At 43.7% G+C, this 23,275-nt stretch overlaps 1 protein-coding gene, 1 long non-coding RNA gene and 3 other non-coding genes across 8 annotated transcripts in view; all 5 read left to right on the top strand.

The window, feature by feature from the left end:
* Positions 1 to 1,837: 1,837 nt before the first annotated feature.
* On the top strand, positions 1,838 to 7,094 carry LOC132818928 (uncharacterized). 4 transcript variants are annotated; one of them, XR_009645031.1, is made up of 12 exons: positions 1,838 to 1,878; positions 2,164 to 2,343; positions 2,701 to 2,739; positions 3,348 to 3,386; positions 3,805 to 3,832; positions 4,344 to 4,395; positions 5,115 to 5,158; positions 5,559 to 5,597; positions 5,767 to 5,894; positions 6,072 to 6,113; positions 6,402 to 6,527; positions 7,014 to 7,094. It is a non-coding gene; the product is annotated as an uncharacterized LOC132818928 (long non-coding RNA). The 4 variants fall into 4 exon arrangements; XR_009645034.1 differs by having other exon boundaries at positions 3,348 to 3,431; XR_009645032.1 differs by having other exon boundaries at positions 1,839 to 1,861.
* LOC132819220 (small nucleolar RNA SNORD79) lies at positions 3,521 to 3,599 on the top strand. The gene has a single exon (XR_009645058.1). It is a non-coding gene; the product is annotated as a small nucleolar RNA SNORD79 (small nucleolar RNA).
* On the top strand, positions 4,198 to 4,280 carry LOC132819223 (small nucleolar RNA snR60/Z15/Z230/Z193/J17). The gene has a single exon (XR_009645061.1). It is a non-coding gene; the product is annotated as a small nucleolar RNA snR60/Z15/Z230/Z193/J17 (small nucleolar RNA).
* Positions 6,262 to 6,333, top strand: LOC132819222 (small nucleolar RNA SNORD47). The gene has a single exon (XR_009645060.1). It is a non-coding gene; the product is annotated as a small nucleolar RNA SNORD47 (small nucleolar RNA).
* Positions 7,095 to 8,785: 1,691 nt separating the features above from the next.
* Positions 8,786 to 23,275, top strand: part of rabgap1l (RAB GTPase activating protein 1-like) — a 489,306-nt gene continuing 474,816 nt past the window's right edge. Inside the window, exon 1 of the mRNA XM_060830051.1 lies at positions 8,786 to 8,868. The gene's annotated coding sequence lies outside the window, so the exon portion shown is untranslated. The remainder of the gene's footprint in view (positions 8,869 to 23,275) is intronic.

Genomic DNA, 23,275 nt, shown 5'->3' with positions numbered 1-23,275 from the left:
TCCTCCTACTGGAACATAGATGTGCAAGCCATGTTAAATTGTGCATAGTGTTCAGGGATGTGTAGGCTAGATACATTAGTCAGGGGAAATGTTGACTAATAGGGTGGGGGAAGAGGGTCTGGGTGAGATACTCTTTGGAGGGTCAGTGTGGACTTGTTGCACCAAATGGCTGTTTCCACACTTTAGGGATTCTATGAAGTTATATGCTATTTCTGCCCAATCTGTGTACTGTTGAGATTTTCTGTAATTTACATTGCACTCCTCAACATCAATCCCATTTTCAGTTTATATATCGGCCATTCACATACTAACTCACCCCCTACAATAATATATCAAACCTTCAACATAAAGTGGCAGATAGAGTTTAATTCAGATAAATGTGAGGTGTTGCATTTTGGGAAAGCAAATCTTAGCAAGACTTATACAATTAATAATAAAGTCCTAGGGAGTGTTGCTGAACAAAAAGACCTTGGAGTGCAGGTTCATAGCTCCTTAAAAGTGGAATCACAAGGAGGTAGGATAGTGAAGATAGCATTTAGTATGCTTTCCTTTATTGGTCAGAGTATTGAGTACAGGAGTTGGGAGATCATGTTGCAGTTGTATAGGACATTGGTTAGGCCACTGTTGGAATATTGCGTGCCATTTCTCATCTCCGTCCTATCAGAAAGATGTTGTGAAACTTGAAAGGGTTCAGAAAAGATTGACAAGGGTGTTGCCAGGGTTGGAGGATTTGAACTGTAGGGAGAGGCTGAACAGGCTGGGGCTGCTTTCCCTGGAGCATGTGAGGCTGAGGGGTGACCTTACAGAGGTTTATAAAATCATGAGGGGCGTGGTAGGGTGGGGGAAGCCCAGAAATAGAGAGCATAGGTTTAGGGCAAGGAGAAAGATATAAAACCTAAGGGGCAACTTTTTTCACACAAGAGCACGGTGTGTGTATGGAATGAGCTGCCAGAGGATGTGGTGGAGACTGGTACAATTGCAACACATAAATGCTATCTTCACTATCCTACCTCCTTGTGATTCCACTTTTAAGGAGCTATGAACCTGCACTCCAAGGTCTCTTTGTTCAGCAACACTCCCTAGGACTTTATTATCTGGATGGGCGTATGAATAGGAAGGGTTTGGAGGGATATGGGCCGGGTGCTGGCAGGTGGGACTAGATTGGGTTGGGATATCTGGTCGGCATGGACGGGTTGGACCGAAGGGTCTGTTTACATGATGTACATCTCTATGACTTTATGTTAAATGGTTGAGCATAGTCTAAATGCTCAGGGAAGAAACTCTCGTCTCCTAAACAGTCAATCCCTCATCTCAAGACTATCTTTAACTTTCCTTTAAGCTGTGCGTCGCCGATCAAAACCCTGTGGCGTACTTCACTAATGAAATTGACCTGGTGTTGTGCCATTTTTAACATATTTCATTAAGTTCGCCTCAATTCTAAATAACGTGCTGCCAGTTTCCTCATAGGAAAATGCCCGCCCTTCAGGGTACGGTTTCTTTCTCTGTCTCCAACAGAACTCGACGGAGGCTCCAAGTTACGCCACAAATTGATTAGGCCTCACCCGTGCCAAGCAGCTACGGAAACCCCGCGAGCAGCGCGCCGGGGGAGTTATTACGTCATCGAAGTTGGGCGGTGAGTTGAAGACCCATCCCTTCCCCCCCCCCCCCCCATAGCGGATTCTAACCAACAGCAAAACGGATTGTCGGGCGGTCATGCGATTGACAACAGGTTCAGCCAATAGAATCTGGGGTGTTCGGGTCAGCCCCTCCGGATCCCGTCGGTCCTTGCGCGGCACTATCTATAAAAGGCGGCACCGGGAGGTGTGCGGTCTCTTTCAGGCGCTGGCTACTACTGTGAAAGGTATGCTGATACAAGTGGTGAGTACCGCCCATAGGGCGCCAACCGAGGGGGGAGGAAAGAGAAAAACGTGTTAACGCAGCCGTGAGAGGTGGCTGGGCGAGTAATTTTAGGGTGTGGTGGGAAAGGAGCCTGGAGCACGGTCTTTCCCGATGGCCGACTCTGTGATGAGCCCATGTTGGTAGGGACATCAGATCCACTGTGGTGAGGTCCCAACATGCTGAGCACACGGCCCCTTATCCTCGGGATAGTCACTGGCGTGGCTCCCTGCTTGTCCAATCTAACTCTGTTCCTATGATTGGCAGGTTCTGCACCTTCTTGGATGGAGCGACGAGTAATTCCAATACAGCACCGAATGGGGCAGTTGACTAACACCCGTTTTGATCTTTTGAGGCCAAGACTTGCCCATGTGTATCCCGTGGGCACACTTCCTACAGCATGTGGACTAGAAGGAGCCGTCTTAGTCCTTCCAGTTTCTCTGTTTGGTATGATTGTCATTGACTTTGTGCTTCTCCTGGTTAATTGCTAACTTGTTAACTGCAGTCTATCTCCAATTTACTCCATGATTATAGCACCTAATCCTGGCATAACTAATTCCATGAATCTATCTCCTCTGAGGAATTTTCCTATCCTAGTCTGTTGTCACTTAAAGGATCTTGTGGTTCTGTTGCCCAGAACCAGTCTGATCCATGGAGATGGTCTGCCCTGTTCGTTCTTTGACTGCCAATGATTAACGAGTAGTGGTCAGAAATGTTTCTGAAAACGGATGTATAATGAGGCATGTAGCTCCACTTGAGGGTTTGCATGTTAAAGCAATGAGTGTGACACTGCTCTCTTTCCAGGTCTGGATCTGTCAAGCTGCTCATCACCTGGCTGGGAAGGTAACTGGCTCCATCATTTCCTTAATGAACCCCCTTGGGCAGTGTGGCATTTTAAAAACTGATCCTAATTTGCTTTCATGGCTTATGCCTTACACTAAGAGGAGGCTGTTTTCTGCATTAACTCAAAAGCTTGCTGTATTTGACCCTCATTGACTCATTGTTCCAAAGTAATTTTGACTTTTGGGCTGTTGTTCAGTCCATTGAATTGCTACATCAAATCTCTCCTGTAATTGAACTATAGCAAATTTAAAGCACCCTCAAAAGGCCAGTATATTCTTTCAAATGAACTATTTGGATGAAATCCTTCTGCATTTGATTTGTTCAAATTGAGATTTGTACTTGGGCATGGTGTTGATCTTAAACAGGACTCTGATGGTCAGGTTACAGGTTTCCTTTCTGGGCAAACTGTCAAAAAGCTCTTCCATGTCTCTGGTCAAAATGGGAGCATTTTTTAGATCTTGTGTGCAGTGATGATGGGTATTTGCTACTCTTGACTAAAAGATGACGATTACATGAACCACCTTGATCTGATTCTGAGGCACACAGCTGGGATTTTTAGATGTGTTCAGCTTAATGGCAGATCACTAACCCACATGTTTCTTTTCCAGGTATTGGTGATTCTGCATGCACAAGAATCTGATACCTAGGTGAGAGCCCTTGTTATGATGCAGTGAGATTCAGCAACAGGCCAGGTCTGAGATTTCTTGTAATCAGTTAGTACATCTATTAATTGACCTTGGTCTAGATGTGGGATTCTTGAGATGGATTGGTGGATTCATTGTACTGTTAATGATGCTAATAGAATTACAATGGGAATCTCTCTGAAAAAATGTGGAAGACTTGTAATTACTGAATCAGTACAGCATAACATCCTCCACCTGCATTCTGATCTCAAGGCTGACAGTTCCTTTTGCCGAAAAGGACTACTATATTGTTACTGCACCCATTGTGCTAGTTTCTACGAGCTACTGATCTGTCGGAAATGCCATCCAAATGCTGATTGTATTCAATTTGTAATTGCACTTGTAGGACTGCTATCAAACTTAACTGTATGTTCTTTTTCAGATTATTCCAAAGACCTAAGTAATGGAAGGTAAGTGGAATGAGTTTGGTTATGATGGTGTAATAGTGAATCCTTTACAAAATGCTCATTTGAGGTTGGTATCTGAGCAATAGGCCTGACTGAACATTCAAATTCCGTAAATGTGGCAAATACAAATTGAATCGCTTGTTCCAAGGAGAACAAAGGGTACAGTTGATTAGGCCAGCTCTTCATGTTCAAAGATCCACGTTAATTGGTTCTAGATCAGTCCAAATTTGAAAATTACTCTGCTTGAATCAATGCATTCTAAACTGGGAACATATGCTTGTAAGCACCGTATTTGAAATACATGTCAGTCTATCTGCTTCTCTAGGTATACCACATGAGCAGCATTGTATCAGGGGTTCTAGCCTTAACAGGATTGAATGATGAACTCATAGTTCAGCAGAGAACTAATGAAGAATTTATGCAAGTCTTTCGCTCCTGTCTGACATTTCCTTTTATTGAAACTGAAAGGCTGCATAACAAGTCTTTCATACTCTGAATTAATTCTTGTTTTTAGATTTTTGACTCTAGATGTGAACAAATCTTTGGATGTTGACTCTAAACCTCAGGTGAGAAATTTGCTGAGAGTTTTGACTCTAGTTTAATTGGGATGATGCAGTGTTCTGCTTGCATTAGATAGCACTAGCAATTGTGGCCCCTTTGTAAATGCTTACTGTCTTTGCTCAAGTGCCTTTTGTAGGCTGCCTTACAGTCAGCTTTCTGACTAATCTTTACATCCATATAAAGAGCAGTGTTATATGGAGAGCCCAGGCCGAAACAACTTGTGTAGAATGGCTTCCTGTGCCTGCATTCTCAAACTTGCTTTGTCCACTGTAGTTTGCTTGAAGACCTGGGACAGGCGTTCTTTGTGTAATGTTTTGCCTGTCTGCACAGCTGTTTTTTCTGTAGTAGTTTTCCTACTTGTTGTTGACCACCACTGATTTTTTTTTCAACATCCTTGAACTTGGAGATTGCACTTAACAATTAAAGAATCCGTAAATGTGATTGTTTGAGAATGTGATCATGGCTCTTATTGAATTTCAGAGATTAAGTTTAAAAAAGTCTTTACTCTTACTGGTGCAGGATGTGCTGAATGTCATACACTCAATTAGGAGCAAAAGATTTTGGCACTTGTAACTTTTAATCTATTTGGATTTAAAGGCCATTCAGCTCATGGAACTTTGTGCCAATTCTTAAATCTTGTCCATTTAGCTACTCATAGTTGTAATATTTCCTTGCTATGTACACTAGCTTTTGCAGAATTTCAATGGTGTTTCCATCCTTTCAGGTATTTGGGTGAGCAGCCATAGTCAAGAACAGGACTAATGGAAGGTGAGTAGATAGAACTTGTGGAAGGCTCGATTATTGAACCCTAACTCGACTCGGCCTGTGTTGTCACAGTTGGAAATTTAGCCAAGCCTCTAGAGTGGAAAAGTACTGACACATTTTGCTAGATGTGCCATAATTAGGGCTGCACATGCTTAATTATGCTTTAAACTCGTTGTGAATCAGCCTCTGCATTAACTGCAGTCTGGGAGCTGATTTGTTTCCCTGTGACATCACAGGAGCTGCATTGTTCAGGGTTTCCCACTAAGGATTTAATGATGAATTCATAGTTCAGCAGATAACTGAAGAAAAAACATTCGCCCCTATCTGACATTTCCTTTGTTTGAGTTTTGAGGTGCATCTGGGGTCTTTTCTGCTCTGAGTTGATTCTCTTGCTTTTTTTCAGATTCCTGTGACCCCAAATATAAAGTTTTTTTTATGCCAGGTATGTTTGACAAGTTAGTGACCGCATATGTAGTACCAACCTGGTTTTATGATGTATGAATTAGGTCTCTGAAACATGAGGAGAAATAAGTGACTGACAACAGAAGTTGCTAAGCTTGTTTTGGAATTTATTGTGACTGGTGTAATTTGCTCCCTTTGCTTCCTCTAAGGGTCAACTATTATGGCATAGGTCTGCCAGACAGCATGGAAACAGTTTGGTTTTGGTCTCGCTCTCCCTGGCCTTCAGTTTAACTAGTTCACAGCTTCTGTTTCCACACTAAACTAATCCTGCTACTTGGTAAGTGGCCTGTTCTTTTTCTTCTCCTGTCTTGTCAAGTGCCTGTGATGCAAACAAGAGACTTGATTTACCAGTGAAGACTGACTAATATTAGCTCTAACTGATTTTGTGCACACATAGACAGTAAGTTCATAATCCTGCTTCTGATAAATAACTAACATTCCTATTCTGTTTCAGAATCTCAAGCTGTAGGATCCAGGATCATTGCAGCATCCAGAGGTCAGTTTTCATAAGAGCTGTGTAGTTAAGTTGCTGTTTGCCTGCAAATGGCAGATAGTCGTGCTTTCTGTGGTTTAAAGTATGTTTACTTTTTCCTCAATGCTGTTGGCTTGACGAGATTGTGCCCATCAGGCTTTTAACTAAATGAAACCATTGATGAATAATTCTGCCATATGAACTTCGCTGATTCTACCCCAACCGTTCCATTCCATCTGAGGTTTCATGGCTCTCTGAACATTGTTGTCTGGTGATTGGGTTTTGTGATAACCACATGATTTCTGCATTTAGAGTTGCACCAACTGGAAGTTCAGGATGTTGAGTAGATTTGGTATTCAGTGACTTGGTTGAAGAAATGGCTTCTGCAGCTGGATTTCAAGACTACCTTTAAAGGAAATTCTGAACCTTGGTGAAAAGGTACAGTCTGGACACGAATTTTCAGCTTAATTGCAGTTTGGTCATTGGTAATGTTTGAGTTTGTAGATCAGATGCTGCTTGAAGCACTGTTTGATAAACTGCACAAAAAGTTAATCAGATTGGGCAGCACATGGGACACAAGATTACTTTGTGCTTGCTTTGCAATTTTTGATTGCTTTTAACAATCTGTCCAGGTTGTGGAAACTGTTTAAAATGATCCAACCTTCCAGTTGGATGTTTTACTAAATGTTTTAGTGGGTTAAAAGTCCAACATTGGACAGTGCATGGAAATGATGAGACTTGTTCTTGAACTCTCTCACTGACCAGTGATGATTTCAATTTCTGATTCTGTGCTTATAACCCAATACAAGTACTCTGCAACTTTCAATGAGCTGAAGCTTCCTACATGGAGGTCTGCAAGTTGTGAATAGTTTTTTTTTAAAATGGTATATTTTCTAATGTCTTAATATTCTGTTCCTCTTCCAGGTGAAAGGATGCAATCAACATTGGACCAATTCTGTTTGAATTGTAATCTGCAAAATCAAATAAAATGGAAGTGAAGATTCATGCATTGGTGTTTTTGTGGTCATGGTACAAAGTGTTTGTGGTGCAGCAATGCTTTAGGTGGCAACAAGATTAAGTAATGCTGAGTTTTCAGCTCAGGCAGTGGATGATTTGCAATGACAGGGTGCACGCATAAACTCGCTGCGTGGAAAAGCAGAGTTCTGAAGCTTGGGGAGCTGAAAGTATCATGTAACTGTTTTCTACTCAATACAAAGTAATTGAGATGTGAACAATGACACTGGCTGAGTTAAGCTCCCTTGGCATGCAGACAGATGTCAAATGAGCAGTTGGTCCACCTCTCACCTCTTGGTCATGTATAATTTCTCAGGCAAGCATAGGATCTAAGGAATGTTATTTCAGTTCTGATTTTGGAGGTGTTGGTCTTAATAGGTTTAATTGGAAGCACACTATCTTTTGGGTGCTGCTTCATCAGGTGACTGTCACCTAATGGAGTGGTGCTCTGAAAGCATGTGCTTCTGAAAAAGTTAATCACAACAGATTTAACTAGGTCAGTGGACTTGTGCAGCTGTCTTTTGTGCCGTGTAAAGTAGGCATATGTTCTCAATATTTTTAGTGGAAGTGAGTAGCATTACTGAAAAGTGCTGTTTGCTTTACTTCTAGCTGCATGCTGATACAATCTGGCAATAGGATCGTAGTCATGTACTAGAGACCAGAGTATTGCACTACATGTGAGAACTTGCAACAGCTGAGTCCTTGCTGATACTAGGTCCACAGCAAATTCAGGTGTTTATGTACTATTAGAAGGTTACATTCCTATCTCAAACAATTCTGTGATGCATTTCAGCTGTGGGCCGCAAGGCTAAACACTACCTTCAAGCCTTTCTAAAACTATAATACAGCTGCATTATAATTTACTGTCACTAATAGTTTTAAAAAATCACAACTGGCTTAATGGGAAACACTAGCTGATGGTGTCTGAAAGCTAGTATTTAGATTCTCCACAGTCCACAACACTATACTGAAGAAAAACCCACTCAAACCAACTAGGCACTTTTAGCATAGCTGCTTCACCTGACATGCACATCTTCAGATGGTGGGAGGCAACCCATGCAGACACTGAGAAAGAGCAAACTCCTCTCGAGCCAGGTGGGTATCAAACCCACAACCCTGGTGCTGTGCAACAACAGTGCTAACCACTGAGAGCCACCGTCTGTTGTAACTTTTTTAACACCCCAGTCTGACACCAGCCTCCAAATCATGCCTAATATCAAGACCACTCCAATCCTATATTAGACTTAACTGTAGGATCCCTGACAACAGGGAATAACGGCCCAGGCACCATACTGCTTCCCCGTTGCTTTGTCCTAAGAGTTGAGATAAATATTGAGATTGCCTGTTTGCTCGCAGGAATAGTTGGCAGTACAAGACCACTCCAGGGGCGGAGCAACACGATTCGTGTTTGCTCACGCTGCCAAGATAGTTCAAACTGCATGTTTGGTTCCTATCCCACACGCCTTACTCGTGCACCTACCTCGATGGCTTGTGTGTGATCACACCTGGCAGTCTGTACGGCTCTATCATCTCCCATTCGGCGCACAGCCAAAGGCGGAAGAGGCGTGTTGAGAGGGTGTTCCAGTGGGGGGGTGGGAACGAGCATGCGCACTGCCGGCAGACGGCCGGAGTCTGCGCGGTGACCTCGGCTGGACGCGCAGGCGCGATGCTGGTGCGGGAGGGAGCATGCGCAATCGCCCGAGAGTTCAGGCGACGATGTCGGTGGCGGAGCGACCGGGCCTCGGAAAACGACAGCGACAGACCGGTAAGAAGACAAGGCGCCAGTGGCAGTAAACCCAGCGCCAGTGAGTGAGAGTGAAGTGGAAGGACCCTGCGTGAAAGAGAGACAGAGACCCCCATACACAGAGAGAGAGAGAGAGAGCTGGACTCTCACAGTGAGTGAGAGAGTGAGAAACAGAGGCCGTCACTTCGTGTCAATGAGAGTGAGAGGCCTCACTGAGAGTGCGAGTTAGAGAAAGTCAGACCCTCACTGAAAGTGAGACAGAGAGTGGGAGACCCTCACTGAGAGGAGAGTGTGTTTGAGAGAGACCCTTGCTGTAATCGAGAGAGAGTGGGTGAGTGTGAGGGACGTCCCCTGAAAGTGAGAGAGAGGGAGGGACCCTCACTGAAAGTGAGTGTTCTTGAAAGTGAGTGTGTCTGTACGCCTTGCTGAAAGTGAGAGAGAGAGAGTGGGAGACCCTCACTGAGAGGAGAGTGTGTGTGTGAGAGACCCTTGCTGTAATCGAGAGAGAGTGGGTGAGTGTGAGGGACGTCCCCTGAAAGTGAGAGAGAGGGAGGGACCCTCACTGAGAGGAGAGTGTGTGTGTGAGAGACCCTTGCTGTAATCGAGAGAGTGTAGGTGAGTGTGAGGGGCGTCCCCTGAAAGTGAGAGAGAGGGAGAGACTATCACGGAAAGTGGGAGGGGGGATGGGATCCTCACTGAAAGTGAGTGTACCTGAAAGTGAGCGTGTGTTTGTGCCTTGCTGAAAGTGAGAGAGAGAGAGAGGAAGAGAGCTTCATTGAAAGCGAGCGTGGTAGACACCCTCACTGAACGTGAAAGCGAGTGTGTTTGAGGGCTCCTCACTGTAGGAGAGTGGGAGACCCTGACTGAAAGAGGGAGAGTGGGAGACCCTTACTGAAAGTGAGAGGGTGAGTGTGAGAGACTGTCACTGACAGTGTGAAACCCTCTGAGTGACCCTCGCAGAGGGCGTGGAAGAGAGAGAGAGAGTGACCCTTGCAGAGAGTGTGAGAGAGAGAGAGTGACCCTCGCAGAGAGTGTGGGGGAGCGAGAGAGAGAGTGACCCTCGCAGAGCGCTTGGGAGAGAGAGAGAGAGAGAGAGAGTGACCCTTGCAGATGGGCAGTGGTGAAATGTGAAGTTATAAACTTTGCTGTGAAAAACAGAAAGGAAGAACATTATTTAAATGGTATGTTGGGAAGTGTGGATGTACAAATGGATCCAGCGAGTTTCCATGTACATTCTAGAATGTAAAACAGTACAGCATAGGAACAGGCCCTTCTGGCCACAGTATGTGGCAACTATGTTGTCATTTGAAACTAATCCCATCAGTCTGCACATGGTCCATGTCACATTATTCCTTGCCTGGTCATGTCTCCGTCTAAATGTCTCTTAAATGTTGCAATGGCAATGTGCTCCAAGCAACAACTACTCTTCGTGTATAAAACTTATCTAACACACTTCCTTCTCCCTCTCACTTTTAAACCTATGCCCTCTAGTATTTGACATTTCCTCCCTGGGAAAAAGGCTCTGACTATCCACCCTATTCGTGGCGTTCAAATTTATATGCTTCCATCAGGTCGTCCTCTCAGTCTCCTATACGCTAGGGAAAACAATCCGAGTTTGTCCATTTTGTCCTCATAGAAATTCAAACCAGGCAATATTGTGGTAAACCTCTTTTGCCCCCCTTCAGAGCCTCTACATCCTTCATGTAGTGTGGGGACCAGAACTGCACGCAAAACTCGAAATGTGGCCTAACTAAAGTCTTATAGAGTGCTTTAGGGTGTAGGTTTGCTCGCTGAGCTGTAGGTTTGATATCCAGACATTTCATTACCTGGCTAGGTAACATCATCAGTGGCGATCTCCAAGTGAAGCAAAGTTGTTGTCTCCTGCTTTCTATTTATATCGTTCTCCTGGATGGGGTTCCTGGGGTTTGTGGTGATGTCATTTCCTGTTCGTTTTCTGAGGGGTTGACAGATGGCATCTGGATCTGTGTTTGTTTATGGCATTGTGGTTGGAGTGCCAGGCCTCCTGGAATTCTCTGGCATGTTTTTGCTTAGCCTGTCCCAGGATAGATGTGTTGTCCCAGTCGAAATGGTGGTTTATAGTGCAATGTGGCTTGCCAGTGTTTATACTCAATGCCCTGACTGATGAAGGCACGAATGCCACGTGCCATCTTTGTCAGCCTTACGTTGACAAGCAGGAGACTGGAAGAACTCAGCAAGCCAGGCATTGTCAGGAGGTGGAGAAGTCAACGTTTTGGGTGTAGCCCTTCTTCTGTGTTCTTCCAAGCTTGAGCGTGTCTGCTGCGTTCTTCCAGCCCCCCGGCCTGCCTGCTGCGTTCTTCCAGCCCCCGGCCTGCCTGCTGCGTTCTTCCAGCCCCCGGCCTGCCTGCTGCGTTCTTCCACTTGTTGCCATCTGCCATTTTTTCACCCAACTTTCTAACTGATCTATATCCTATCGTATCATTTGACAATCTTTCTCACTACTCACAACTCCTCCAATTTTCATGTTGTCTACAAATGTACGAATCAGACCACCTACATTTTTATCCAAATCATTTACATAAATTACCGACAACAGAGGTCCTAGCACTGATCCTTGCAGAATACCACTGATCACAGACTTTCAATTAAAAAAATAACTCTCCACCGATACCCTCTGTTGTCTATGACAAAGCCAATTTTGTATCCAACTTACCATGAATCTCAAGTGACTTAATCTTCTGGAGTAGCCTACCATGAGGGATCTTGTCACATGCCTTAGTAAAGTTCATGTAGACTACATCCATTACCCTACCCTCGATCAACTTGGTCACTTTCTTTAAAAATTCCTTGGCAAGACCTCCCTTGCACAGAGCCATGTTAACTATCCCTAAAAAGTCCGTCCTTTCCAAATGTGAGTAAATCTTGTCGTTAACAATCTTTTGCAATAATTCCTCTACCCATGATGTCAGGCTCATCAATTTATAATTTCCTGGAATATCACTGTTGACCTTTTTAATCAAAGGAGAAACATTGGCTATTCTCCAGTTTTCTGGGACGTCACTTGTCACTAAAGAGGATACAAAGATCTTTGTCAAGGCCCCAGCAATCTCCTCCCTTTCCTCCTCCAGTATCCTGGGTTAGATCTAATCAGGCCCTGAGGATTTACCTACCTGAATTGTTTTCATGACACTCAGCACTATCTCTGTCTTAATATTGACATACCCTACAATATCCCTGTATCCGTCCTTCTCTTACCATCGTCCATGTTGTTCTCCTTTGGGGATGCCAATGCAGAATACTCTTTAACGACCTCATGCACTTCCTCTGGTTCCATGAATAAATTCCCTCCCTTGTCCTTGAATGGACCACTCCTCCCCCCAGTTACTTGCTTCTGTAATACATTTAAAATGCTTTGGCATCCTTCTTAATACTATTTGCCAAGGACATTTCATGGCCGCTTTTAGCCCTCCGAATTCTTTGTTTAAGTTCTTTCCTGCTTCCTTTATATTCCTCAAGGGCTCTGTCTGATTTCAGGTTTCTAAAACTTGAATATACTTTCTTCATCTTTTTGATTAATCTTTCAATATTGAATTGATGAAAGGTAGATGCAACAAGCAGTTAGGAAGGCAAATGGTAGCTAGAGGTCGACAGCATAGATAACGGCTCTTTGTCCCAGTGGGTATGTGCCAGTCAAAGACAACCACCACATACAGTCAGTGAATTCTAGATTCCCATTTCTCCCTGAATTAAAATAAGTTTGCTCACATCCCATGTCAACTTCCTGCTCCTTTTTTTAAATCTATGGTCATTGACCCCTCTATCAAGGGGAAATGTTCCTTTCTACCTACGCTTCTCATAATTTTATACGTCTTAGCCATGTCTCCGTATTCCTGATGAAAGGCTTTTGCCCAAAATGTCGATTTTATTGTTCCTCGATGCTGCCTGAACTACTGTGCTTTTCCAGCACCACTAATCCAGAATCTGGTTTCCGGCATCTGCAGTCATTGTTTTTACGTCCCTTTCGTCTCCACTGCTCCAATCTAAACAACACTGGTCAATCCAGTCTGTCTTTGTAACTAAAACTCCTAGCCTAGGCAATATTCTTGTGAATCTCCTCTGCAATTGAAGCCCTGCTGTAATGTGTTTTCTTGAACTTGGATATATATTAACAGACCTGCCCACAATATTCTAGCTGTGACCTAACCAACCTTTTATATGATTCCACGTTAACCTCCCTGCTTATCTTTTCAATTCTTTCGTGGTATTTGGGCATCGCTGCCTGGCCTGCATTTATTGCCAGTCTCTAATTACCCTTGAGAAGGTAGCTGTGGTGAGATGCCATCTTGAACCACTTGTTCTGTAGGGAAACCCACAATGCTGTTAGAGAGGGTATTTCAGCATTTTGACCCAGTGACACTGAGGATATATTTCCAAGTTAGAATGGTGACTGGCTTGAATGGCAACCAGCTGAGAATGGTGTTCCCAACTATCTGCTGCCTTGTTCTCCAAGATGGAAGTGGTCATGGATTTAGAAGGTGTTGTCTGAAGATCTTTGGTGAATTTCTGCAATGCATCTTGTAGATGGTACACACTGCTGCTACTGAGTGTCAGTGCTGGAGGGAGTGGATGTTTGTAGATGTAGTGCCAATCAAGAGGGCTGCTTTGTCTTGGATGGCATCAAGCTTCTTGAGTATTGTCAGAGCTGCATCATTCAGGCAGTGGAAGTATTCCATCACATTCCTGACTTAAGCCTTATAGATGATAGACAGTCTTTGGAGATTCAGGAGGTGAGTTACTCCCGGCAATGTTCCTAACCTCTGTCCTGCTCTGTGATTACTGTGATTAAGTCACAAGTGGTAACTCCTGTGGTGTTGATAGTGGGGGATTCGGTGATGATGACACCATTGAATGTCAAAGGGTGGTGGTAAGATTGTCTCTTATTGGAGATGCTCATTGCCTGGCATTTGTGTGTTGCAAATGTTACTTGCCTCTTGTCAACCTAAGTGTGGATATTGTTCAGATCTTGTTGCATTTGAATGTCGACTGCTTCAGTGTGTGAGGTGTTGTGAATGGTGCTGAACAGTGTGCAATCATCAGTGAACGTCTCCACTTTTGACAATAAGTTGGAGGGATGGTGATTGATGAAGCAGCAGAAGATGGTTGGCCCTAGAACACCACCCTGAGGGAGTCCTGCAGAGATATCCGGGAGCAGCGATGACTGTCTTTCAATAAACCCAACCATCTTCCTATGTGCCTGGTATGAGCCAAACTAGCAGAGAGTTTGCCCTTGATATGCATTGATTCCAGTTTTGCTAGGGAGCTCTTGATGCCACACTTGGTCGAATGTCATCTTGATATCAAAAGCTGTTACTCTCACCTTACCTCTCGTTCAGCTCTCTTGTCCATGTTTGAACCAAGGTTGTACTGAGGTCAGGAGCTGAGTGACCCTGGCGGAACCCAAGCTGAGCAACTGCCAACACTTTCTTGATGATTGAGAGTAGATTGGTGGGGCGATAATGGGGCGGTAAATGGCCCAGTTGGATTTTTCCTGCTTCTTGTGTACAGGACGTACCTGGGCAAATTTCTACATTGTCAGGTAGATGTCAGTGTTGTAACTGTACTGGATCAGCTTGGCACATTCTGGAGCACTGGTCTTCAGTCCTATTGCCGGAATATTTCGGGGCCCATAGCCTTTGTAGTTTCCAGTGTCTCTAACCATTTCTTGATATCAAATAGTTGAAGATTGCTGTGAATGCTTTAGCCTTATCTTTTGCACTGATCACAGACTCCTTACAGTGTACAAGCAGGCCATTTGGCCCAATGAGTCCACACCTATCCTCTGAAAACCCAAAACCCCTTACCCTATATCTGTAACCCTGTATTTCACTTGGCTAATCCGTGTAGCCTGCATAACCCTGGACACTGTGGGCAATTTAGCATGGCCAATCTGCACATCTCGGAGGAAAGCGGAGCACTTGGAGGAAGTCCATGCAGGTACGGGAAGAATAAGCAAACTCCACACTGTCACCCGAGAATGGAGTCAAACCTAGGTCCCTGGTGCTGTGTGCCACTGTGCCACCCTATTAAATTTGCTTTAATGTCCACTACTTATCATGGCTAAAATGAATTAACACAAATGTGGTAGCTACCAGTGTCAGGCACTGTTACCACGAAACAAATCTTACAATAAAATCCATTTGATAAATTAATGTGGAGTGGCCAATGGCAAGATGCAAGAGTGACTAAAGTTCGATTTCCCATGGGGAGGTGAAGAGCCTGAAGAAATGTGCAGAAACCAGAGGAGCAAATGGAATTGCTCATTCATTTCAGACGTGTCAGTAAGTCATTGAAGTGACATGCGCATAGATCTCAACACTGCAGTTTGGGTTGTTCCAATATGGAGGATGGGAATGTTTGTGGAGCCTCCCCCTCTAGTGAGCTGTTTAATTGTCTACCACCAATCATGACTGGATGTGGCAGGACTGCACAGCTTAGACATGATCTGTTGGTTGTGGAATCATTTGGCTCTGAGTTTCTTTGTTTTTGTTGTCACCAGTGAGAGGCTTTCTAAACTGTGATTGCCATAGTTAGCTTTGGTGAATGAGAATCATGGATGCAAGTCCCAGTCCTACTGCTAGAAAGTGGAGGAACACTGGATTGTGCTCAATCATAGTGCCTTGTGTTGTTGAAAATTGAAATCTAAGAAGTTAAAGCAGGAGGAGGCCATTCAAACCATTGAGTCGTCTTTGTCATTCAACTTGGTTATAGTCGATTTTCTGCATACTCAGCATTTGAGCTTTTACTGCCCTTTGGTGCAGAGAACTCCAAATGTTCATGAGTGAACAACGTCCTCCTCATTTCAGTCCTAAAGGGCCTGGACTCAATTCTAAGACTGTGTCGCTAGATTCTAGAACACCCTACCTTCAAGCCTAGGGAAAAATCCTTGCTGTGTTCAGTCATAGAGTTATACAGCATAGAAACAGACCCTTCAGTCCCACTTGTCCATGCCAATCAGATATCCTGAATTAATCTAGTCCCATTGTCAGCATTTGGCCCATATCTTTCTAAATCCATCCTATTCATGTTCCCATCCAGATGCCTTTTCAGTGTTGTAATTGTACCAGCCTCCACCATTTACTCTGGCAGCTCTACACATCACCCTCTCTGTGAAAACGTTGCCCCTGAGGCTCCTTTTAAATCTTTCCCCTTCACCCTAAACCTATGCCCTCTAGTTTTGGCCTCCCCTACCCTGGGAAGAAGATATTGGCTATTCACCCTATCTATGCCCCTCATGATGTTATAACTTTCTATATAGTCCCCCCTCAGCCTGTGACACTCTACAGGAAATAGCCCCAACCTATTCAGCATCTCCCAGTAGCTCAAACCCTCCAACCTTGGCAACATCCTTATAAATCCTTTCTGCACCCTTTCAAGTTTAACAACATTTTTCCTGCAGCAGAAGAGACCAGAATTGAAAGCAGTATTCCAAACGTGGCCTAACCAATGTCCTGGGCAGCTGCAACATGATCTCCCAATTCTTGTACTCAGTGCACTGACCAATAAAGGCAAGCATACCAAACACCACCTTCACTATCCTGTCTACCTGTGACTACTGTCAAGAAATTATGAACTTGCACCTTGAGGTCTCTTTATTCAACAACACTCTTACCATTAACTCCTGCCCTGATTTGCCTTTCCAAAATGCAGCACTTCACATTTATCTATATGAAGCTGCATCTGGCATTCATCGGCCCACTGGCCCGTCTGATCAAGGTCCCGTTGTTCTCTGAGGAACCTTCGCTTTCCACGACACCACCAATTTTGGTGTTATCTGCAGTTACTAACCATATTTCCTACATTCATATACAAATAACTTACATAAAAGCCAAAACGTACTGATCCTTGTGGCACACCACTGGTCCCAGGCCTCTAGCAATTGCTGGGCCCCTTGCTGAGATATTGATATCATCGACAGCCACAGGTGAGGTGCTAGAAGATGAAAGAACACCCTATTTTTGAGCAAGATCTATATCCAAACAGCTGGTTCTCCCTGTATTCTATATGTTCTAACCTTGCTAACCAGTCTACCATGCGGAATCTTGTTGAACATCTTATCTAAATCCATATAGATCACGTCCAGCGCCCTGCATTCATCAATCCTCTTTGTTACTTCTTTCAAAAAACTCAATCAAGTTTGTGATACATGATTTCCCAGAGACAAAGCCATGCTGACTATCCCTATTCAGTCCTTGCCTTTCCAAATACATGTACATCATGTCCCTCAGGATCCCCTCCAACAACTTGCCTGACAACAACATTGATGTCAGGCTCACTGGTCTATAGTTCCCTGGCTTTTCCTTCCCACCTTGCTTAAATAGTTCTCCAACCTCCAGTCTTCTGGCACCTCACCTGTGACTATCAGTGATACAAATATCTCAGCAAGGGGCCCAGCAATCACTTCCTGAGCTTCCCACAGAGTTCTAGGTACACCTGATCACGTCCTGGGGATTTATCCACCTTTGTACGTTTTAAGGCGTCCAGCAGCACCACCTCTGTAATAGGGATGTTTTTCACGATATCATTATCTGTCAATCCCCTTTAGTTTTAGTGAGATCATGTCTCATTCTTTTTAACTTTTGAGAATGCAGTCATCAGTCTCTCCTCATGGGGACAGTCTGCAGTCACTGGATAAAGACTCATCCATAACTATTTATAGTAAGTAGATAAAGCTGTGACACGTTTTGCGCCATGTCCATCAAACAGTGCTGGGAGATGTTGGGAATGGAGTGGTCAGACAGGGTCCGTCATCTCCTGACTATCAAGATAATTGCTTCCCCTTGTACAGTCTTTGATATTTGTGGCCCTTGTTTTGCTCAGGGACCGTCCTTGAACAAATGGTGCTCCGTGCTGAACAACGCTGGTGAGATATTTAATTGAAGCCTGTGTGATATTGTGGACGTGTGATGCTCTTAAAAGAGTTTTATAATCTGAACAGTCGCATTTCATGGCTTACAAACAGATTTTGAAGTCTTCCGAGTTTGAAAGGAGTGGTTTGTTTTCTCTTCAAAATCCTGTCCTTGAATTTAGTTTCGAATTCAGTCCACCAGGTGGTGCTACTCGGAGCTTACAAAAGTGAGCTTATTGTAACCAAAGTTGAGATTCCATCATAAAGTTTTCATTTTGATTGGGAACGTAAGTGCATATTCTGGGTGTGTGCCTACCTATCTCAAGCTATTGTTCCGCCCCCCCAACCCCGACCCCCAAAAAAAGCAAAACATAGTCATGCAGCATGGAAACACACCCTTCAGTCCGACTCACCCATGCTGACAACATATCCTAAACTGATCTAGCCCCATCTGCCAACATTTGGCCCATGTCCCTCTAAATCGTGTCTATTCATGTACCCATCCTAATGCCTCTAAAATGTTGTAATTGTACCTGCCTCCTCAATTTCCTCTGGCAACTTGTTCTAGACGTGCACCACCCCCATGTGAAAAGGTTACCCCTCAGGTCCATTTAAGTCTTTCCAGTCCAATCTTAAACCTATGCCCTCTAGTTTTGGACTTCCCGACCCTGGGAAACATACCTAGGCTATTCACTCAGCCATGATCTCATAATTTTATAAACCTGTATAAGATCACCCCTCAGCCTCTGATGCTGCAGGGAAAAAAAGCCCTGGCCTATTCAGCCTCTCCCTATAGCTCAAAACCTCCAATCCTGGCAGCGTCCTAGCAAATCTTTTCCGAACCCTTTCATGTTTAATAACATCTTTCCTATAGCAGGGAGACCAGAATTGAACATATTATTTTAAAAGTGGCTTAACAATGTCCTGTGTAGCCATAACTCCCAACTCCTGTACTCAGTGCACTGACTAACAAAGGGAAGTGTGCCAAATGCCTGCGTCTCACCTGTCTATCTGCGACTCCACTTTTCAAGGAAATAAGAACCTGCAATACAAAGTTTCTTTGTTCAGCAACACTCCTCAGGACCTTACCATTAACTGTATAAGTCCTTTCTTGATTTGCATTACCAAAATGCCAACACCTCACATTTATCTAAATTTACCCTCAACCGCCTCTTTACTTTTACATGTAATTCCTCTTCTACTAAAGGACAGCATCTGATTGGGCGCCTTGATTGTATTTCCTAACGAAGTGCTTATGCCCAAAACGTCGGTTTTCTTGCTCCTCGGGTGCTGCCTGACCTGCTATGCTTGTTCAGTGTCACACTTTCTGATTTGTATTCTGTATCTGCATACTAATTTTTTGTCTCATGCACCAGAACACTTCAATTGTTCTGTAGTCATTCTTCATTTAAGTGACACTCTGTTGATTCTCATTCTTCCTGACAAAGTGAGAAACTTAAATATTTTTCCACATTTTACTGCATCTGCCAGACTTTTGCCTACTCACTCAACTTATTTACATCCATCTGCAATTTAGTATCTACTTTACAACATACTTTCCTATTATCTATTTTGGTTTTGAGTGCTAGCCATACTACCATGTAACTGCTTCCTTCATCCAAGTCATTGACATAAATTGTGAGAAGTTAATCCCCAGATAATGATCCATTTCTGAGTGCTTGTTTTCTGCCATCCAGTCAAAGAACTGGTAAGTTACCATGAACTTTTAATTTCTGCCATAACTTTGATTTTGCATCAAATGCCTTCTGGAAATCCCTGGGTCTAGATGAGAGTGGTGCTGGAAAAACACAGCAGGTCAGGCAGCATCCAAGGAGCAGGAAAATTGACTTTTGGGGCGAAAGCTCTTCATCAGGAATAGAAGGGTGCTCCTCGGGTGCTGCTCTGACCAGTTGTGCTTTTCCAGCACCACACTCATCTAGAACCTGGTTTCCAGCATCTGCAGTCATTGTTTTTACCTTCTGGAAATCCCTGTCTACATGTAGTGTATGTTACTCCTTCATAGCACTCCAATAAATTGGTTAAACATAACTTTGATAAAACCGTGCTAACTGTTCCCAGCTGCCTGGAGCTTTACTAAGCACGCACCTATAATACCTTGATTGTTTCTGAATTCTTGCCCGCAACAAACACAAGCCTACAGTGTCCTGCTTTTGCTACCCAGTGCCCTCCCTCTCGAGAAGAGCATACATTTGCTATTTTCCAATTTAATGGAACGTATCCTGAGTCTGGATAATTTTGGAAAATTAACAGCAACGTTTCTTCTACCTCATTCGCAACCTCTTCTAAGATGCTGGGATGAACTTAATCTCGACTAGGAGGTGTGACAATCCTCGCGTTTAGTACCTCTTGATGTACAGATGTTAGTGGAATACTTTTTGTATTTTATAGTGAGGGCAGAAGCAACTTCAACTGCTTCTTATTCTTAATTTACCATTAGTTCCTATGTTACGATTCAACACTCTCTGGAGGGCCAACACTCAGAGTGCCTGTTCCTTTCTAGCCTGGACCAGATATCTAAAACGTAGGCAGGCAATACATTGTCTAGACTCTTGCTTTTTGCTGTAGAGAGCATTGCCAGTCTGTTCAAGAATACCTATTGATATTAGCTGAGGGGTTTTTGGGAGATTATGTACATTCACCATTTACATGTTCAAGTTGATCTAAGCTAATTGGTGGCTCAGAACATAGACGTTGTGTTGTGGCTGAACATACTGGACAGTTATAGCAATATAATCCCTAATAAAGTTGAAGTGGTGCTCATCTGATATCATTTGAAACCTATTGTGCAGGTGGTGGTAGGGAGTGGGGAAATACTAGCCACTTTTTCTACAGTGGTTTCTGAGTTCTTCCTCTATTGTAAGGTTGGCCACCGTCTGTATTCTTGTAATCCTGTTGACTAAGTTTTAAAGTATACCGGGAAGTACTTGTTTTACCTTAAGTTTAAAGATTAAAAAAATGTGGTTTGAATTTAAAGATTTTCTTCTGATCTGTGAGAACTGCCAGGTTTATTATTACAACTTTTACTAGAAAGGGGAATTAACGGGCATAGGATTGCTGGCTTTCGGTACAGAATTTTCGGTAATTCAAAGCAGTAAATGTTCCCCCAAATTTGATGTTTCTGAGAGTGTCAGTGATTTATACAGGATTCATTTGAGACCATTGATTCAACAAGTGAAAAATATGTAAGAACAGCAAATTTTCTGTATATCATTCAAACACAGGTTTACTTGATTAATTCAGGGTGTTTTCACCTGGGGCTTCATTCCTGAAAATTACAACTTTTGATGAAATAATTTCAAGTGGAGTGTGGTTTCCAGTAGGAACCAATATCCAAGCCAAGGTTGTGTTCCTGAGGACAATTTTTGTCCAGAAAAACCAATGTAAACATTGAAATACTAGAACTAGAACAGTACAGCACAGTGTAGGCCTTTTGGCCCTCGATGTTGTGCTGACCTCTTATCCCACTCTAAGATCAAACAAAGTTACATATCCTTCATTTTGCTGCCGTCCATGTGCTTATCCAAGAGTCACTCAAATGTCCCTAATGTTTCTGACTCTACTACCACTGCTGGCAGTGCATTCCAAGCACTCACCACTTTCTGCGAAAAGAACCTATCTCATCTCCCCTAAACCTTCCTCTAATCACCTTAAAATTATGCTTCCTGTGATAGCCATTTCTCCCCTGGGAAAAAGTCTCTTGACTATTCACTGTATCTATGCCATCTTGTACATCTCTATCAAGGCATTTCTCATCCTTCTTTGCTCCAAGGAGAAATGCCCCAGCTCCCTTAACCTTTTTTTATAAGACATGCTCTCCAGCCTAAGCAACATCCTGATAAATCTCACCTGCACCCTCTCTAAAGCTTCCGCATCCTTCCTCTAAAGAGGCAGCCAGAACTGAACGCACTATTCTAAGTGTGGTCAAACCAGGGCTCTATAGAACTGCAGCATACCCTCATGGCTCTTAAATGCAATTCCTCTGCTAATGCAAGCCAACACACCATTCGCTTTCTTAACAGCCCTATCAACTTGAATGGCAACTTGGAGGGATCTGTGGACGTAGACCCCAAGATCCCTGTGTTCTTCCACGCTGCCAAGAATCCTGCCTTTAACCCTGTATTCACATTTGACCTTCCAAAATGAATCACTTCACACTTTCCCAGGTTGAACTCCGCCTGCTACTTATAGGCCCAGTTCTGCATCCTGTCAACGTCCCATTGCAACATACAACAGCCCTCCACAAGTATCCACCACTCCTCCAATCTTCATGTCATCGGCAAACTTATTAACCAACCCTTCCACTTCCTCATCCAGGTCAGTTATAAAAGTCACAGAGCCGATGTCCCAGAACAGATCCAGGCTGAACACTTTCCATCTATGAGGAGACAGCGCAGTCTGGAGACCAGAGTTGAGAGTGTGTTGCTGGAAAAGCACAGCAGGTCAGGCAGCATCTGAGGAGCTCCTGCTGTGATTTTCCAGCAACATACTTTCCATCTACTACCATCCTCTCTTCTTTGGGCTAGCCAATTCTGTATCCAGACAGACATATTTCCCCATATCCCATGCCTCCTCACTTTCTGAATGAGCTTACCATGGGGAACCTTATCAAATGCCTTGCTAAAATCCATATACACCACATCCACTGTTCTATCTTCATCAAAGTGTTTTGTCACATCCTAAAATAATTCAGTAAGGCATGTAAGGCATGATCTGTCCTTCACAAAGCCACGCTGACTACCTCTAATTAACCTATAGGTTTCCAAGTAATCATAAATCCTGCCTCTCAGAATCCTCTCCAATACCTTGTCCACCACTGACGTAAGATTGACTGATGTGTAATTCCCAGGATTATCCCTATTCCCTTTCTTGAACAAGGGAATGACATTTGATGGAGAAAGTGAGGTCTGCAGATGCTGAAGATCAGAGCTGAAAATGTTTTGCTGGAAAAGCACAGCAGGTCAGGCAGCATCCAAGGAGCTGGAGATTCGACGTTTCGGGCATAAGCCCTTCTTCAGGAATGACGTTTGATACCTTCCACCATCTGGTAATACTCCAGTGGACAGTGAGGATACAAAGATCATTACCAAAAGTGCAGCATTCTCTTCTCTCGCTTCCTGTAGTAACCTTGGGTATATCCCATCTGGCCCAGGGATTTATCTATCCTGATGTTTTTCAAAATTTCCAGTACATCCTCCTCAGCATCAACCTGTTTGAGCATATCTGCTTATGTCTCTCTCAGTAGTGAATTTTGAAGCAAAGTAGTCATTGAGGACCTCCAGGCACAAGTTCCCTCCACTATCTCTGATCGGCCCTACCTTCACTTTGGCCATCCTCTTGTTCCTCACATAGGTGTAGCGCCCTTAGGATTTTCCTTAATCCTACCCATTAAAGCTTTTCCAAGCCCCTCTAGCTCTCTTCAGTCCATTCTTCAGTTCAGTCCTGGCTACATTGTAACCCTCTGGAACCCTGTCTGATTCTTGGCTCCTCAACCTTCAGTAAGCTTCCTTCTTCCTCTTGACTGGA

Source organism: Hemiscyllium ocellatum, chromosome 9, assembly GCF_020745735.1.
Source record: "Hemiscyllium ocellatum isolate sHemOce1 chromosome 9, sHemOce1.pat.X.cur, whole genome shotgun sequence".
In the NCBI taxonomy this organism is placed as follows: Eukaryota; Metazoa; Chordata; class Chondrichthyes; order Orectolobiformes; family Hemiscylliidae; genus Hemiscyllium; species Hemiscyllium ocellatum.
Note: the sequence above shows the minus strand (reverse complement) of the source record. Positions and strands in the feature narration are given on the sequence as shown.